The 18,047-nt window shown below is 39.5% G+C and overlaps 1 protein-coding gene across 4 annotated transcripts in view; it reads right to left on the bottom strand.

Moving 5' to 3' along the window:
• LOC128698976 (XK-related protein 4) overlaps positions 1–18,047 on the bottom strand; it is a 137,075-nt gene that overhangs the window by 78,837 nt on the left and 40,191 nt on the right. The window contains exon 1 of one of the 4 annotated variants that reach the window (XM_070096807.1): positions 10,717–11,127. The exons of 2 other annotated variants lie outside the window; for them this stretch is intronic. The gene's annotated coding sequence lies outside the window, so the exon portion shown is untranslated. Of the gene's footprint in view, positions 1–3,209; positions 3,340–10,716; positions 11,128–18,047 lie in introns of those variants that run through there. One more of the 4 variants, XM_070096808.1, reaches the window with a different exon arrangement.

The following is an 18,047-nucleotide window of genomic DNA, read 5'->3' as shown; positions in this document are numbered from 1 at the left end:
ATATATATATATATATATATATATATATATATATATATATAATATATATATATATATATATATATATATTTATATTTATATATATATATATACATATATATATATAATATATATATATATATATATATATATATATATATTCTTTCTTTCAACACACCAGCCGTATCCCACCGAGGCGGGGTGGCCCAAAAGGAAAAACAAAAGTTTCTCCTTTCACATTTAGTAATATATACAGGAGAAGAGGTTACTAGCCCCTTGCTCCCGGCATTTTAGTCGCCTCTTACAACACGCATGGCTTACGGAGGAAGAATTCTGTTCCACTTCCCCATGGAGATAAGAGGAAATAAACAAGAATAAGAACTAGAAAGAAAATAGAAGAAAACCCAGAGGGGTGTGTATATATGTGCTTGTACATGTATGTGTAGTGTGACCTAAGTGTAAGTAGAAGTAGCAAGACGTACTTGAAATCTTGCATGTTCATGAGACAGAAAAAAGGACACCAGCAATCCTACCATCATGTAAAACAATTACAGGCTTTCGTTTTACACTCACTTGGCAGGACGGTAGTACCTCCCTGGGCGGTTGCTGTCTACCAACCTACTACCTATAATATATATTTATATATATATATAATATATATATATTTATATATATATATTTATATTATATATATATATATATATATATATATATATATATTTATATATATATATATATATATATATATATATATATATATATATATATATATATATATATATATATATATATATATATATATATATATATATATATATATATAGTTTAAAAGATGGGGTGGTAGGGGAAGTGGAATATTCAAATGTCTTCAGCAAGAAATCCAAATATTCTTCCTTAAAGCCTTTTTATCCACTTCTCCGAGGCTATGGGTCCCACAATTTACACCAGAGGTGGACCCCATCCTATATAAAAAAAAAAAAATATAAAAAAAAAAATATATATTTATATATATATATATATATTTATATTTATATTTATATATATATATATATATATATATATATATATATATATATATATATATATATATATATATATATATATATATATATATATATATATATTTATATATATATATATCAGGCGAATCACAGAACGGGCGAGGTTCGAAACCATGGCGAGCGAGTCCTAAAACTTGTATTACGATTCCGTGAGTCGTGATGGCGGCTTTAAAAGGACATGATCTAGAGCCCACCACAGCCATACTGGTGTGGTATCCCTCTATAAAAGCCTGCATTTGTGGCCACAATGGGACTCGTGCTAACCTTGCTATGGTGTACTGAAATATGTCTAGCTGGATGACTTAGGCCGGTATGGCCCAATGGTTGACACAGTAACCCGCGAGTTTTAGGGTTTGCTTGCCATGGGTTCGATCCCCACGAGTTCTATGATTTGTTTGCAAATTTGTTATTACGATTTTCCACAGTTCAAGACGAAACAGCCATTAAAGACTGAATGGCTTCCGAGTTCAGAAGATGATTACTCGAGTCATTTCATGGAAAATAATACGATACCATTTTAAAACTAAAACACTCCAACAATAATGAGAACCTTATTTTAGGTAGGATACAGCGGTGGTGAAAGTTTGAAGCCGATCAGAAGTCACAAATCTTCGCACGGAAACCAAAATCGGAAATGGTTTTGGCAAAATTAATCCGGGGGGCACCTGAACATGCCAATTAGTGAATGAAGCTTGCCTTATTTACGGTACAATGGAATTGAAAATTTGAAGCCGAGTGAATGAGGCATTCCCAAGTTATTAATGATTCAGACAAGCACTTTAAGGTACTGCTTCAGGAACACTTAATAACACCACCATTGTAGATGAATGATTCAAAGAGCCGACACGTTGTTAAATTAGACACATGTGCAACTCTTGGGCATCTTTATTGAGGAAACGTTTCGCCACACAGTGGCTTCATCAGTCCATGCAAAGGATAAACTTGAAGAACGCGAGGAGAATGAGGTAATCAGTCCCTCAACCTTGAGTCGATGTGGTCAGTCCATCAATCTTGAATAGATTGATGGACTGACCACATCGACTCAAGGTTGAGGGACTGATTACCTCATTCTCCTTCTGTTCAAGTTTATCCTTTGTATGGACTGATGAAGCCACTGTGTGGCGAAACGTTTCCTCAATAAAGATGCCCAAGAGTTGCACATGTGTCTAATTTAACAACACCACCATTGTTATACTGTGTAATTTACTACTACATTATAAACGTTGATTTGTGTAAAAAAAAACTGTAATAAAATTAAACACGTCTTTGTCAGCTATTCATCCGATTAGTGTTAAAAACAGCCACACTTTTCTGGTGATTTTTTTTCCTCTGTTATTTCAAAAAGTTTAGCATTTATTTACACGTTATCATTATTCATACAAAATTCCTTAGAGCCTTGGCGCTGGTGAAGGCTCTTGATCCAAGAAATTTAAGCTATCCTCCCCTTCAAACCTCACTACCTCCTAGTCTCCGGGTTGAGCACTTCCTCAGAAATGTAATAATCCACGATTAGCCTGAACATTTGTTCACCTTTCTTAATACATTTCTCAAGATGCGTCTGACACACACACACACACACACACACACACACACACACACACACACACACACACACACACACACACAGGAGCTAGGACTCGACCCCTGCAACCACAAATAGGTGAGTACACACACACAGTGTAGAAAGTTCCTCAATATAAGGCATTTCCTTCGATACAAGAATTGGGGTATTTCCGTTTGTTGATTCAAGATATTCTTTGACCAAATTACATTCAGTGTGAAATGATAACATTGGTAACTCATCCATCCCAGGCTGACAGATTGCGTTACCTTATGTGATGGAGTATGACAATGAACGAATGATGGAATACGACAGTGAGCTATCAGCTCACAACCCACAAGACTCAGGCTCAGTGCCTGAATGAGGCGACGCATCATGGATCACCTTGCACCTGCTGCTGGCGTCAACCTAGCAGTTACTGCAGTGTGGGTGACATCCTGGGAGAGAGGGTGTAAAGGACCACAGTGTAAATATGCCAGGACTTTCAGTTGTCCTGAGTTATTACCAATCCAGGGTTTATAAGCAGAACTACTACTGCTACTTTACTACTACTACTGCTGCTATTACTATTACTACTACGATTACCACTATTACGACTTCCACTTTACCTCTTCTCCGCAAGACTGACAAGTCTGCCTCAACACGCAAGACTGACAAGTCTGCCTCAACACGCAAGACTGACAAGTCTGCCGTCAACAGAGTTACAGGTTTTGGCGTGAAAGTGCTCGTCACTGTCACGAAGGTGGGAGGAGTCGCTTGTAGTCCACAATGGAAGCTAGCTGGGATGGGTGGGGGTGGGAGGTAGGGGGAGACGACCGGGGTAAATAAAGTGTTGTTAGGTGGTGCTGGCTGGTGGAGGGAAGGTGTTTGGGGGTTGAGGGGTGGTGTTTCTATGTGGGAGGGGGGAAGTATTGTTAGATGGGAAGGTGTTGTGAGACGATGGGAAGATGATGAAGGTTGAAGGACAGGTGGCGGGAGGAAGAAAGGATTCTAAAGAAAAGAATAAGAGAGAGGGACTGAGAGTAAGGGGACTGAGAGGTGTGTGTGTGTGTGTGTGTGTGTGTGTGTGTGTGTGTGTGTGTGTGTGTGTGTGTGTGTGTGTGTGTGTGTGTGTGTGTGTGTGTGTGTGTGTGTGTGTAGGGGGGAGGTGAGAAATGCAGGTAGAGTGGGACCTTGACGACCAGGCGTGTACGTCGAGGTAACTCATCATTCAGCAAGTCAGTGATGCCAAGTTCCACACACGTTCTTACCTACTACTCTATATACAAAGTTCCATTTTCTTTAAAATACGTTCTAACAAGACATTTCTCACAATTTTAATTTGCTTAAAATTTTTATCCGCACTACACTGAGCCTCAGTGTAAAATAGAATACTCGAAACGCAAACCAGATATTGATCTAACATTCTGACCTGTGGTCTTAGTGCCTGGAAGAACACAAACTGCTAATGATATAGCCATTTACTTGTGCAACACTTGGGTATCTTGGAAACGTTTCGCCACACAGTGGCTTCATCAGTCTAATACAAAGAAGGATAGTGAAGATCAGAAGGAGTTTGAGGTAACTAGTCCCTCAGCCTGGAGTCGATGTAATCAGTCCATCAATGAAGACTGAGGGACTGATTACCTCAAACTCATTCTGATCTTCACCATTCTTCTTTGTATTGGATTGATGAAGTCACTGTATGGCGAAACGTACCCACATAAAGATACCCAGTGTTGGGCATGTCTCATTTACCAACACGTCGGTTCTCTGAATCATTTATCTAGTCATTTACTCCTCTCCAACCCTTCTTGAGACGACCCTACCCCTTTTACTTCCACCCTTTATTTGTACATCTTTTGAACGCACTATTCTGCTCCATCCTCTCTAAATGCGCAACCCACTTCAATAACAGCTCCTCAGCCCTCTCAATTATACCCTTAATAACCCCACACAGCCTTCTAATTTCTACTACAAATTCTCTGAATGATATTCATTACACATTGTTCTCAAACTTGACATCTGCACTACCTCCAACCTCCTTTCTGCAATGTTTAAAGTCCATGCTTCACACCTATATAAGAGTGTTGATACCACTATGGTACGTTTCTCTTTTTTGCCTCCAAATAAAGGCCTTTCTTTCCATAGATGTATCAACACACCATTAACTTTTCCTTACCTTCGTCTGTGCTGTGGTTTACCTAATCTTTCTTGAACCCCCATCCCAACCCCTCTGCTAGCATATCCACTACCAAAAATCCAATTAAATTCCCAGGCATGAATTATTTGAATTGCAGGGTGAAATTTCGAGGGAAGAGATTATAGATAAACTACATGGAGAAGCTATGAACACACTAAAAAACAAGTCATTTAATGCAGTACTGGTGAGCCTCATACGTGAATTACAATGTAAATGACAACAATTAAGAAGCTAGATAAACATCGCATTAAACAGTATGATACTATCTCAACCCCAGTAAACACAGATCAAAGGCCACACACACAAACACAATACAGCTTATAACATCATATGCATTATGCAAGGCAGTGCGTGACACTTTCTCCTGGCTAGTACATCACCAACTAAACAGTCAGGCAACGCAGCTCATTGCTGTTGCTAGCGGTCAACGATCGCCGCTTCCTAGTCCAGCAGCACACCAGAATATATCACCATATATAATCAAGTCATGCTTTGCTAACCTCGTGCAATATTTATATCGATTAACAGAGCACGAAAGCTCGTAAAATAATAAAGATTCATAATCGTGTAATTATCAGAGTGGCTAGAACACTAAAATAAGACTGTCAGTATTTATAATAACCAAGGTCGACACGGAACAAAGAATTTAACCAGTCTTTGTGTGGTTGATGCGGCCACACATCTCCACACCCAGGTGTTGGCTACAATCATAATATAATTATACCCTTCCAGAGGTGATGCGTGACTGACGGTAAAGGGCTCTTGATCTAGGGAATGGAAATTGTACTCCCCTTCCTCTGATCGAGCCTAATTACTTCCCCCCCCCCCTTGTCTTGTTCTCTAGTACTGTAGTTTAGTTTAATATGTTTATTATGCACACCATACCCATCCTGTGGGCGGTAGTCAAAAGATTACAGAGGTACATAATTGGTCCAGGGACTGGACTCCAAAGTTTTGATAGCTGAGCAAGTTACAGAGGTAATGAATTCACAATTTACAAAGGTAATGAACTCACAATTTACAAAGGTAATGAACTCCAGGTAGGTCTAGTCACAATCATGACAAGTTACAAAGGTATTTACAGATTACAGAGTGGCAGTTGTGACATTTACGGACCACTATGACCACATTCCCTAATATTGTGTAGCTTGAGCCGCCTTTCTTTATCTAGGAATTTTAGCAAACTTTTCACGTGAACGAATGCAATGACTCTTAATGAGAATAGTTTTTGTATGGCAGTACCATAACATTGACTGCTTTTTGTAAGACCTTTGTATTCATATAAGACCGCTGTTTTTGTAATGCATTTCTTTTTTGTAAGACATTTGCTCTTCTCAAGAGAACTTTGTTTTTATGAATAAAATAAAAAATATACTTATTGTTTTCCCTTGTTAAAAGGCTACCATACAGACTAATATAACACCATCCAACACTAACTTTCAAGAGTTTCAGTCACTTGTTTACTTAATGTAAATAACCATGTATTTATTGTTGAAACGTTTCGCCTACACATTCGACTTCTTCAAATACAGATGAAATATGGAGACAGCAGAGGTGGTGGCGAGGTGAAGATGATGTGATCATCCATCAACTTTGAAGCAGTAGTATGTGTACCTGGTGGTCAGTCTCTCAGCCTGGAGGAGAGTTCACCTCCATGGTGTGGAACAATTGTTCCAGACTTACTCATCAAGCTGCCGATACTGTACACCATTTTCATAATTCTCAATAACCATTTTCTATAATGGTTAGTTATATATATTGCAACAATAGGAAACAAGCGATCAACAATGCACAGTAACCGCTGGAGGGGGAGGGTGATGTTGCTCTAAGCCTTCCGTGCTGCAATTGCAAACACTTCATTAGGAGCAATGCAATGGAAAGAATAGGCTTCAGGAGAGCCCAAGCAGGTGTGTCCTAAGACAGTCCTGGCTGGACTGTGTCCTAGAACACAGTCCAGGGTGTCTGAATGAGCTGAGTGATGCCAATTTCAATATTACCCAATTTGGCTCTCTTGTGTGAGTAATAGTAATAGCCTTTACTGATGTTGAGCTACTGAGAGCTCTCAGGGAGCGATTATAGCAGCACCGGTGACTCACCATCCGGTTAATTTCATCATCACCATTAAAAGAAATTCTCCGTCACCGGCAGTTTGAAGCAGCTCTGGTACAGTCTTGTGTTAACCCACACCTGGTTCTCTGAAACATTATGTTGCTCCACCACCAAGGCATCATCAAGCCTCAACACTAATACATTCTCTGAAGAATATCGGAATACGAGAAAAACTTATTCATGAAGTTGATGTCAAAGGTTTAATTATCATCATTGCAAATTCGTGCATGGAAGATGGAAAAAAAAGTGGTCATGAACCACGGTCAGCACGCTCCCAGAACTAACGTCACAATGCTGCACCCTAGATCTTGTTCGTCCGGGAACCAAGTCTTTTTCTGCCATGTCATAAGCGTGTTTTTATTAAACCTGTTTTCCACGAAGGTAAATAAAAAAAAGAGCTGGTTTACCCCTGTTACTCTCCTGCCCATGCCCACTATCGCCTTCACGGGTTCTCTCGTTAATCTAGTGAACTGTAGATATAAATCCACATGCACTCCTGTAAACCCTTTTGGGGCCTAGTTCCCATACCTTTTGTGTATCCATATGCTCTTGCGCTACCCTCCACAGGATGGATTTGGGGTGCACAATAAACATGGCCACTTCTTTCTTATTGACTGGATATACAACCTGGAAGTAGTTGTAACACAATCGAGGAAAAAAGTTCAGTAACCATTACCTCGTCACAGCACGGTCCCAGACCAGACCTTCAGGGGCATCAAGGCCTTGTTAACCAGCCTGATACTGCTAGCCGCCGGTAGTCCAACGTAGCAACCACAGCTATATAGCTGGAGAGAATTAGCGGCAGTAGAAGTAAGCTTGGCAACTTTTTTTTTTACTCCACTGAATTTAGACTTAGAACTGTTTCTTTGCTCATTTCAAAACCAAGCCCCATCTAAGGTAAATTAACGCCTCACAGACTACCACCCACGACAGTCAACACCCAATTAAGCTTAGCTACAACCCCAGGATGCTACAACAGCCGAGTATCTCCCTAGTTGCTAGGTGAACTGGCGCTGCAACTGAGTTACACGTTGTTGGGAAAGCGAGGTCTACAAGTTCACATATTTCGTACATTTTTCAAAAAAACTGTGGAGACTGTGCGAGGAAGGACATCAGTATCACAGAGAACGGTGATGGACATTGATGAACCGTAATGGGAGGAGGGGAGAGGGATGGCAAATTATTAAAACTATTTCATCATCAATACTGGTTTGGAGTCTTTTGCCTGGTCCCGCATCACACACTTAGTTTCTTATTTACATCACCATCACTAGATACACCTCACTGACTCAAATCGTAATGACACAATTGCAAACAAACTACGGTACGGATAAATAAGTAAGTTTATTCAGATATACACAAATACAGTTACATAGATTATCATACATAGCAGCATATGTGTAGAGAACCTAGGATAACCCAGAAAAGTCAAGAGTGACTTATTTCCATTGGGGTCCTTTTTATCCAACACTCCCAGCAGCGCTGGAGTTTCACACACTGTGCATATGAATATAAGATATTTGCATAATTATTGTCTCAGGATATGACCCACAAAAAAGACTACCTCACATGAACCCATTTTTACTGTTCGATTAGCAAAGTCAGCAAGTGTGTAATGAAACTTACCCAAACGTTTCGCCGGAAATCGAACCCGGTTATGACCTAAGCGTTTTGATCGACAAACCTCACATCACCCCACTGAGCGGCACTCTTTGAGGGGAGAAGAGCAAGATTATGAAGTGTAACATTGTTGTACATGAATGGTATACAATACCGACAAGATGAAGAATGTCACATGCGCAACATGTAGGTATATTTATTTGTAGACGTTTCGCCATCTAGTGGGTTTATCAACACAAATTCAAAGCCATAATGGGAAGACTGTATAACTATATAAAAACACGAGGTAATCAGTCCCTCAGCCTTGGAGTTGGTGAAGGGTACCGTTTATAGTAACACCTGCCAACACTTGCTCCTCGCTGCGTCCCCGTCTCTAGAACCACCAACACCACTGAACGGATATTTCCCCTAACAACACAACCAACACCACCAGCAGCTCCCATGCCACAAGCTTCCATGCAGGGCGGTTCTCATACACAAGTTTATTCAGGTACAGGTACACATAAATAGAGTTGCATAAATTATCATACATAGCAGCATATGTGTAGATTACTCAGGATGACCCAGAAAAGTCAAAGTAACATTTCCATTGGGTCTTTGTGAGAACTTAATATTTAAAACTTAAAAGTTAAAACAGTAATTTAACTATGTGAAAAGCAGTTATAACAAAAGGAGACACTCTGGGGATAAGGTAAATTCAGTTATTTACATTAACATTAAAAATGGGATTAAATCATAGTACAAGTATGTTAGATATACAATAAATCACTCTCCTCCCATTCTGTAGCCATATTCATTAGGTACTTTTTGGCTCTCTTCTTGAACTGGCTTATGCTATGGCAGGCTTTGACATGTGCAGGTAGTCTATTCCACTCCTTTATGGCTGTACAATAAAATGTGTTCGAAGCTTGACCATTGACTGTAGGTACTGCAAAGTTGTCCTCCCTCATCCTAGTACTATAATTGCTTTGGTTCTCAGCGTTAACTAAACTGGCAGCAAGACATTCTGGACTCTGTTGTGAGTAATTTTCTAAACGTAATTGAACTTTAGTTGTTTTACTCTATCTTCAACATTCAGCATATCTAGTTGTTGTAATTCATCCTGGCCTACATGCTCTCTTGGACCCAAGTTCAGAATGAATCTTACTATTTTGTTCTGGGTGATTTGTAGCCTATCTTTCATTTTTTTTAAAGGCAGAGTACCATGAAGAGCAAGAGTAATCTATATGACACTGTTTAAGAACTAGACATAGGGTCCTGCGAGCCTCAGTAGGTAGACACTATGCCTGTCTGTTGAGGACATTCGCTTTCTTTACTACAATGTTCCCTATTATTTCTCCTGACATGCTTGGGTCGAAATGGATTCCCAGATATTTCACTGGTTATTGAAACGATGGGTTCCCATTACACTGGACATTAACATTATTTACCATTTTCAGTAATAATAGAATTTGAAGAGGGCATACTGAGATTGTTATGAATACCTAGAAGCAGCAGTATGAGACATATATGTGTGTGGGATCCAAGAAACGTGTGTGCTGTCAGTGTGGTGTGTGCAGGTGTTTGGATATAACAATTTATGACATGGGAATATAGAACAGAGTTGCCAGAACAGGAGAGAGCCACATCTGTACACGCTCGTGGATTATTGTTCAGGTCTAATGCTAAACCCCACGCAGGTCATTCAGCACAAGAAGTGGTGGAAGCTCCATGCACTCGTAGACAAATTTCAGTGTGCAGATTTAAAACCAGTCCTTCCAGCATTTTCCAGATACACATTAAGGCCATATTAAATACAAATACTTTGTACTCTTCTAACGCACATTGTGATTTTTGTTTCAGCATTTCAACATCCATAATTTAAAAACTATTTCGAAGTCTGCAGTAAACTATAAAATGTTATTACACAACCGTATTTAAGTGATTTTCTGGTGAAAAAATATTTATTTTTCTCCTGATGTTTTCATTCTGGTAATAAAATATTTAATTTTCTCCTGATGTTTTCATTCTTTGATCACACAATAACATTTATGGGGTCTATGTTAGCTTTCTTTTATTTTTATTATGCGGGAGTTAACTGATTTAAATTTCATCATTCATTTGTCACTTAACATGCTATACCTAAGACATTAATATTAATGTTGCTCATTGCACCATAATGTAATTACTGAGGTTCTTTATCAACTAATATAAAGTTTACTTACTTGCAAGACCGTGATGTTTAGTGTAGTGCAGTGAACTTAACACCAGAGCATCACTCAAGGCCTGTACACGCTAAGTGTTTATAGAAGGTGATCCTTAACTGATGAGAGGATGGAAGACTATGTATCCTTGTTGAGAGTAAACACTTAGTTATCAAGATCACACCAGAAAGCCAGTTATATACTTATGTTCCTTGCTGGATATCGAACCAGCCAGTCCTCACCCTCTGTTATTACTTAGTTGTCAAGATCACAATCGAAAAGCTAGTTATATGCTTCAGTTCCTTGCTGGAAACTGAACCATTCCCATCCTCTGTAACTGACCCCACTGGCGAGCCAGTTATATGCTTACTAACCGTGTAGGATTGGTACCAGCCACTCCTCACTCTCACATCTGACGTCCAACTGAGTGGCATCGGATAGTGGTACCACAAGGTCAACAACATTCCAAATCAAGTTCAACAGGCTCATCACACTCACCGGATTTTCCTGACTCCACACCCACTTCTCACTCTTGCCCTTTCCTGCCTGGCACCAGCTGGAAGCCACTCTGAAGGGACGTAGACAGCCAGGGGATACCACAAGGTATTTCCTCTCTAGATACAAAGAACCAGTCTGAAGGAGGTATCACAGGCTGGCCAATCTTTTTTCTATTAGCTGGAAAGAGTCGTCAGTGGGAAGACCCAATTTGCTCACCGAAGGATTCATGCCCTTCCAGGAAATTAGTCAAGTGATCACGATTAGCGGACGGAGATTCGAGCCTCCACCACTCACTGTGCTCTACGATTCACGAAGCACTAAACTCGGAGGTTTATGCAACAAGATCACAATATGCAAAACAATCACTCTGAAAAAAATAGTGAACATCTAAGCGCTTCCGCGATTTCTCACATTATCAACAATGGTTGTTTTACATGCATATATATAATATCAATGTTGAATTACCAACCAATTTCGATATATGTACTCTCATTTAAATATGCTGCTTTTCTATGTAAACCCGCAAGTCACGTCCTTCCTGTCCCTACCATTATATTTAACTATTTAACTCCCTCGTCCAAACTGTGTGTAGTACGCTCATGTGCATGTGTCTGTGCGTGCGCCCTCGTGTATGTACGCGCGCGCGCTCGTGTGGGTGTATGATCCACTTAATATTTGTATTTATAACTCATTACAATTGTGACCAGGTGTGGACGTATCAGTGGCTCATTACTTTGTAATTTGTTCATGACTGTAACCATGTATAGGAGTGAGGCTGATTCATTACCTTCGTAACTTGCCATGATTGTGACCAGATCTACCTGGAGTTCATTACCTTTGTAACTAGTTCAGCTATCATAACTTTGGGGTTCAGTCCCTGGACCCATTATGTACCTCTGTAATCTTTTGACTACCGCCCACAGGATGGGTATGGGGTGCATAATATATTAAACTCCCTCGTCCAACCATCCCACACAAGCAGCCAGCCAGCAATACAACAACGCAAATATGAGTTGGAAGATTATTGTTTTATAAGAAGAAAAACTAAACAATTTGAACGGATAATTTAATGTAGAGGTGATGACCAACTTGACAAACTGTACCAATAACCTGTCTTATAGAGTAGGGAGAGGGAGGGAAAAGGAAGGACTGGGGGAATATGTTGATGGGAGAAGAGTCCAGGGAAGGAAAGTCCACATTACTTATATATATATATATCAGTTTCATATGCTGGAGACACTCAGTGTAAACCCTAAACTGTTGAATAAACATCATTATATTAACTGCTAAAATCCAACACATAATACAGACTTTATACATCAAATGGTCCCTGACCCCTTCCCCGTATATAACTACTGTGTGGAAACTGGCAGATATTCTCACCAGTGTCCTGTGCAGTGCCGCAAAAATGAGGTACAAATCATAGTGCAGTGGAAGTGCTCTTGATTACGAAGTCATTGTACTAGTAAATGAACTATGAATGTATGATTATATTGTGTTATATTTCAGGTGTTTTCATTAAAGTTCTCACTGTGTAGCTGTGTTTAAATCTTTTCCTACCACGAGCGTGCATGCGCACCTTGCCTTGCATAACAATATCCTAGTATCAGTGAGGTGAGAGCAGCCTGCTGACAAGATGACCATAGCATCCTAATGTCAGTGCTGTAACGGTTGTCTGACGCTGTGTCAGTTATGTCTAACCCTGTGATGGTTATGTCTAACCCTGTGACAGTTATGTCTAACCCTGTGACTGTTATGTCTAACCCTGTGACGGTTATGTCTAACCCTGTGACAGTTATGTCTAACCCTGCGATGGCTGTCTGACGATGCCACAGACAACCATACAGCAGAAGCTGAAGTTTACGAAATCCCTTGTGGATGTTACAGCAAGTTGTATTGTACATAGGTAACACTGCTAAGAATCTAACCACTCGTATCAATGAACACAACCCCACCTGTTGAACAAGTAACCTGATATGCGTGCGACAAGCACAGGAACTTACGACCACCCTTCTATGAGTTTTTCTGATGGAGAGGTGATAAATATACAAGACAATGTTATGAAACCTCGATTATGACGCCAGCCGACAATTAATCAGAGACAAGAAAGCTTTTGATTGGCAGACACCTAGTGTGGAAAATTGCATTTATCTGGATGTAACTCATAATGTACATACCAGTAAATAACAAAGATAATTATTATTTATCAATTAGATAAGTAGGAATTTGGGACACTTAGGTCGCAAAAAATGTCCCCCTTCGATACCTACCACTGTCATATCCACAAGTTGCTCTGGACCTATTACTTACAAATGAAAAATACATCACCAGGAATGCTGGTAAATATATAAATTTGTGGACTGTATATTAAAAATAATAAATGATTATAGATACACATATACATAACAGAAAGAGAATATCTTAATCATAACACTCACCAATTTGACTGGAGATTAATGTGTCATGTACAGGACCCCCCCTTTTGCCTACATTTATGAAAATTTTACTGGCCAGAAATCAAACATAAATTAGACAGCTTATCTGAGGTTCCTGGAGTTGTCCTGTCCTGTCGCCTGATATCTCAAGTTATGCAGGAATGCACATTCAACAATTTCGCCTCCTATTTGAGAGGTGTCAGCCCAATTTTAACCTCTAGAGCACGAAAATTCCTTCCCATTACACTAACGTTGTATCCAATTCAAAAACCAAAATGGCGACTGACCTCCCCAGCCGCAGGTTTCCCATTTTCGATAACATACTTCTTTTAAAAATACAATATAGGGCATCTATTTACCTATAAATTACCGTATTTCCGGAAAATATATACAGTATTTTCCACACCTAGAATACAAATGATCAACAAAACATACCGTGATGAACGACACACCACTCTGCATGCTGATACCACTACCACACCTCGTCACGTCATTATGTTTCAAATTATAAATCGTGTATAATATCGACAAGTAGATAAGCAAGACAAATGTGCAACACTGAGAATCGTTACTGAAGAAACGTTTCGCTTGCACTGTAGGCTTTACCAGTCATACATCGAGATAAATCAGAGACAGCGTTGGTGGAAGACGAAGCGGATTTATTATTAGAATCAAGGGGGAAGCGCTAAACCCGTAAGATTATACAGCGCCTGAGGGGGGGTATGTGGAAGGTATTCAGATTTAATTCAGGGAAGTGGAGAACAGATCCAATTCCCTAGATCAAGATCCCCTCACCAGCATCAAGGAACCTTCCCTGAGGGGAAGACGAAGCGGAGAGGTTGTTTAGTGCAATCAGTTCATCACCCTAGGTGCTAGATCATGTCTCTCGGCCTAGAGTAGAAGCCAGCAAAGGTGCTCCTCTATATTTGTTTAATTATTTCAGTCACACCTGACTGTTGTTGTATATACCAAGTTGCAACCAGGCATATTCTGTCTGCCTTGAAAAAGCCTACTGTGCAGGCAAAACTTGCCTGCTAATAGTCTTCGGAACCGATATAATGTCTTTCTACCTCTGTATGTTAGAAGTGATCAAGGTCCCAGGACCGAAACGTTTTCTAATAAATATGTTATAGTGTTTGCTTACGTGTCTTTCTAAACCAAAACTTGCCTTACATAAAGTTCCCAATTACTGTTTGTCTCTTATCAACTACAATTTGTGAGTATTCCCATATATCTACCATTACAGTAAGACCAATAAACAAAAATCCTGCTCACAGGGCGTGTATAAAACGGGGCTCTTATAAATATTGCAGCGTACAATCGTGGCTACATGCCTATGGATTAGATTAGATTTTGCCACCGAAGTGGCTAGTTTATTGTGCACCCCATATCCATCCTGTGGACGGTAGCGCGAGAGCATATGGATACACAAAGGGCCTAGTTCCTAGGCCTTTTGGCAAAATCTAATCTAATCCATAGGCATGTAGCCACGATTGTACGCTGCAGTATTTATAAGAGCCCCGTTTTATACACGCCCTGTGAGCAGGATTTTTGTTTAGCCTATGGTTATAATTATAACCTTAATTTTTAAAGGGGGTGGATGGGTAAGCTAGGAGGCCACGGCCAGACAACCAAAAGCTGCAATTGTGGGTCCTAAGACAGACCTGCGTCAGGACAACTGTCCTGATTCCTGACAAATCTTACCTAACCTAACCTCGTGGCTACACTTGTACTGAACTGTGACTGACAAAAGTAATAAGGCACTGCTTTTATGATAATGGGGGTTACCTTCATGCTAATGATTCTTGACCTGAGGAGCTGGAGATACCCGCTCCTTCCTTGGATCAAACCTGATTACCTCCCATTCCCCAGGTACTTTAAGATCAATACGGGTTTAGAGTCCCCAGAAATGTGGTATTTTGTTGGATGCACAGCGTCAGAAGCTATACTACGCTGTGGAGGGATAAGTTTTGTGTTTAAGTAGGTTCACATGTGCACATGCACATATGTACTGGTGTGTTTTCGGCTTCAGATATGAAACATATAGCGTGAATAAGTACAGAACATCAAAAACACCTGTGTACTCAACTATATAATATATACACTTTGTGATATAAAGCTAAAGCATTTTTTTTAAATTATCGCTGCTAAAATGTTTTAAAAATGGCATGCAAGAAATAATATTTGTCAGTTATTCTTTAAAAGTACGTCTAAAAACAAAGAAAATTTCAAGACGTCAGTACAACTCAAATTCCATAAAAACTCGAACAGGGCTTTCCCCAATCACCTATTTATTTAGGGTACACTTGATATATATTCTAAAAATTATATCTCTCGATGTATATATACTATGAGCAACGGTGCATTTGTACTTGGGAGTTTAATCCTCTTAGTCCCATATTTGGTATTAAAGTATTTTTTACTGGTGAACAAATTACACATAGCCTCAATGATCCTCGTATAGTCAGTCGGCTTTGAATCCAATTAACCAACCATATAGGGTAATTTTTGCTATGTAGGATTTGCTTTTTATGTATACCAGTGTCAGTGCGTGCGTGAGTCTTGCTAATGGTCAGGAATCATTTACTGCTTACCATTACGTCGTTACATGACCTTGACGCTCGTAGTCACGACTTACACCCTGGCCTTTGTCTGACACCACCACTGTACACATACGGGGGAGAGGACAAGTGCATACACCTGGGACATTTTTTAGTGGATACGTTTAAGTCCTGGGACCTTGGTCCCAGTGTATACACATATTTTAACTGGATATATACGTTTTGGTCCGAGGACCTTGGTCACTGCAACTGATCATTTGGAATGACCAAGGTCCCAGGACCAAAATGTACACGTATAAAATAAAGATGTCATAAGTGTATACACCTGCGCCCTTTCATCCATACTGTCGGTATTAATATACCTTCTACTTATACTTTTATTCACATAATCAAACTCTAGAACTGCAAGCCCTTACGGGGATAGGAGGGGTATTGTGATACTAATGAAAGGTACTTGACCAAGGAATTGGAGCCAGTCACTTCTTGAACCAAGCTGTTATATGTGGGGCAGCGGGCCATCAGCAGCAACAGCCTGGTTGACCAAACAAGCACCAGACGAGCCTGGCCTATGGCCGGGCTCCGGGAGTAGAAAAACTCCCAGAACTCATCAAAGGTATATCAAAAGTATCCATACCATACCTAGACGCTATGCCTACGGCTTCCAAGAATGTGATAATGATAATAACTTAACCTCGAAGATAACGCCATCACACGCTGACGAAATAATCGTAATAATCTACTCATCATCATCACATCATCCAGGGCAAGTAGTAGTGGAGGCTTGATCCTACGTCTCACAATCGCCAGAAAACACATACCGCCTATCTTTGTGCAATAATTTAGACTAAGTTAACCTCAAATAGATGTTAGAACAATATCATTTTTTAATTACAGGGCAAGGGATAAACCCGTAGGGGTCACAGAGCCGGAGGGAACGGGAGGCATTCAAGTTCGATGCAAGGATGTGCAGGACATGTCCAATACCTTGGATCAAGATCCAATGACCTACCCTAAGGAGATGCTAGATCACTCTGCGGTCACCATTTCTTTGTTCGCCACAATTTACGAATATTCTTTAGTGTTTTTTTATTATACCTATTGTACTTTCATGTATATTATTATTAGATAAGACACGTATTACACAAACAATTTTAATGCCAAAATGTATGTATATAAATCAGATGATTAAGGCATATAAACTAAATGGGTTATATATAAACTAGATGGTTGTATATATATATATATATATATATATATATATATATATATATATATATATATATATATATATATATATATATATATATATATATATATATATATATACACACACACACACACACTAAATGAAGTGGTGGATGTTTTATTCATAATGGAATGGTTGCGTCTGCTCTAAATTTTAAACTAGGAAATTCTTATGACGATTTGTGTATTTATACTGTATGCTGCACGATTTGCGTACCTAAACATTATATACTTGCGAGACGTGTTTCATGCCGATTCTTTGTATGGAAAATGATTCTTGGGCACAGTTGAGAACATTAAAGGAATATTTCCCCATAAGTGGTTTTATCATTGAAGTCAGTCATGGCTAAAATTTACACAAGTGCGCTTTCCCACAGTTTGCTGGTATCACCATACTATTTCAATTGATTCTTTGTATTCACGGCCTTGCTTAATAATTTAAATTCTTTTATTAATTTTTATAGGCCACAGTAATACGTTGCCCTCTGCTAATTATCTATTGCTCTAATCATTACTTTATCATTAATTTTTAAACCGAACACTGGTCAGTACCTGACCAGCCGGGCTGTGGTTCGTACATCGAGTTGCTTGAAGCCAACAGTAACAGCCTGGT

This window comes from Cherax quadricarinatus, chromosome 55, assembly GCF_038502225.1.
Source record: "Cherax quadricarinatus isolate ZL_2023a chromosome 55, ASM3850222v1, whole genome shotgun sequence".
NCBI lineage: Eukaryota > Metazoa > Arthropoda > Malacostraca > Decapoda > Parastacidae > Cherax > Cherax quadricarinatus.
This window is presented reverse-complemented; position numbering and strand designations above follow the sequence as displayed.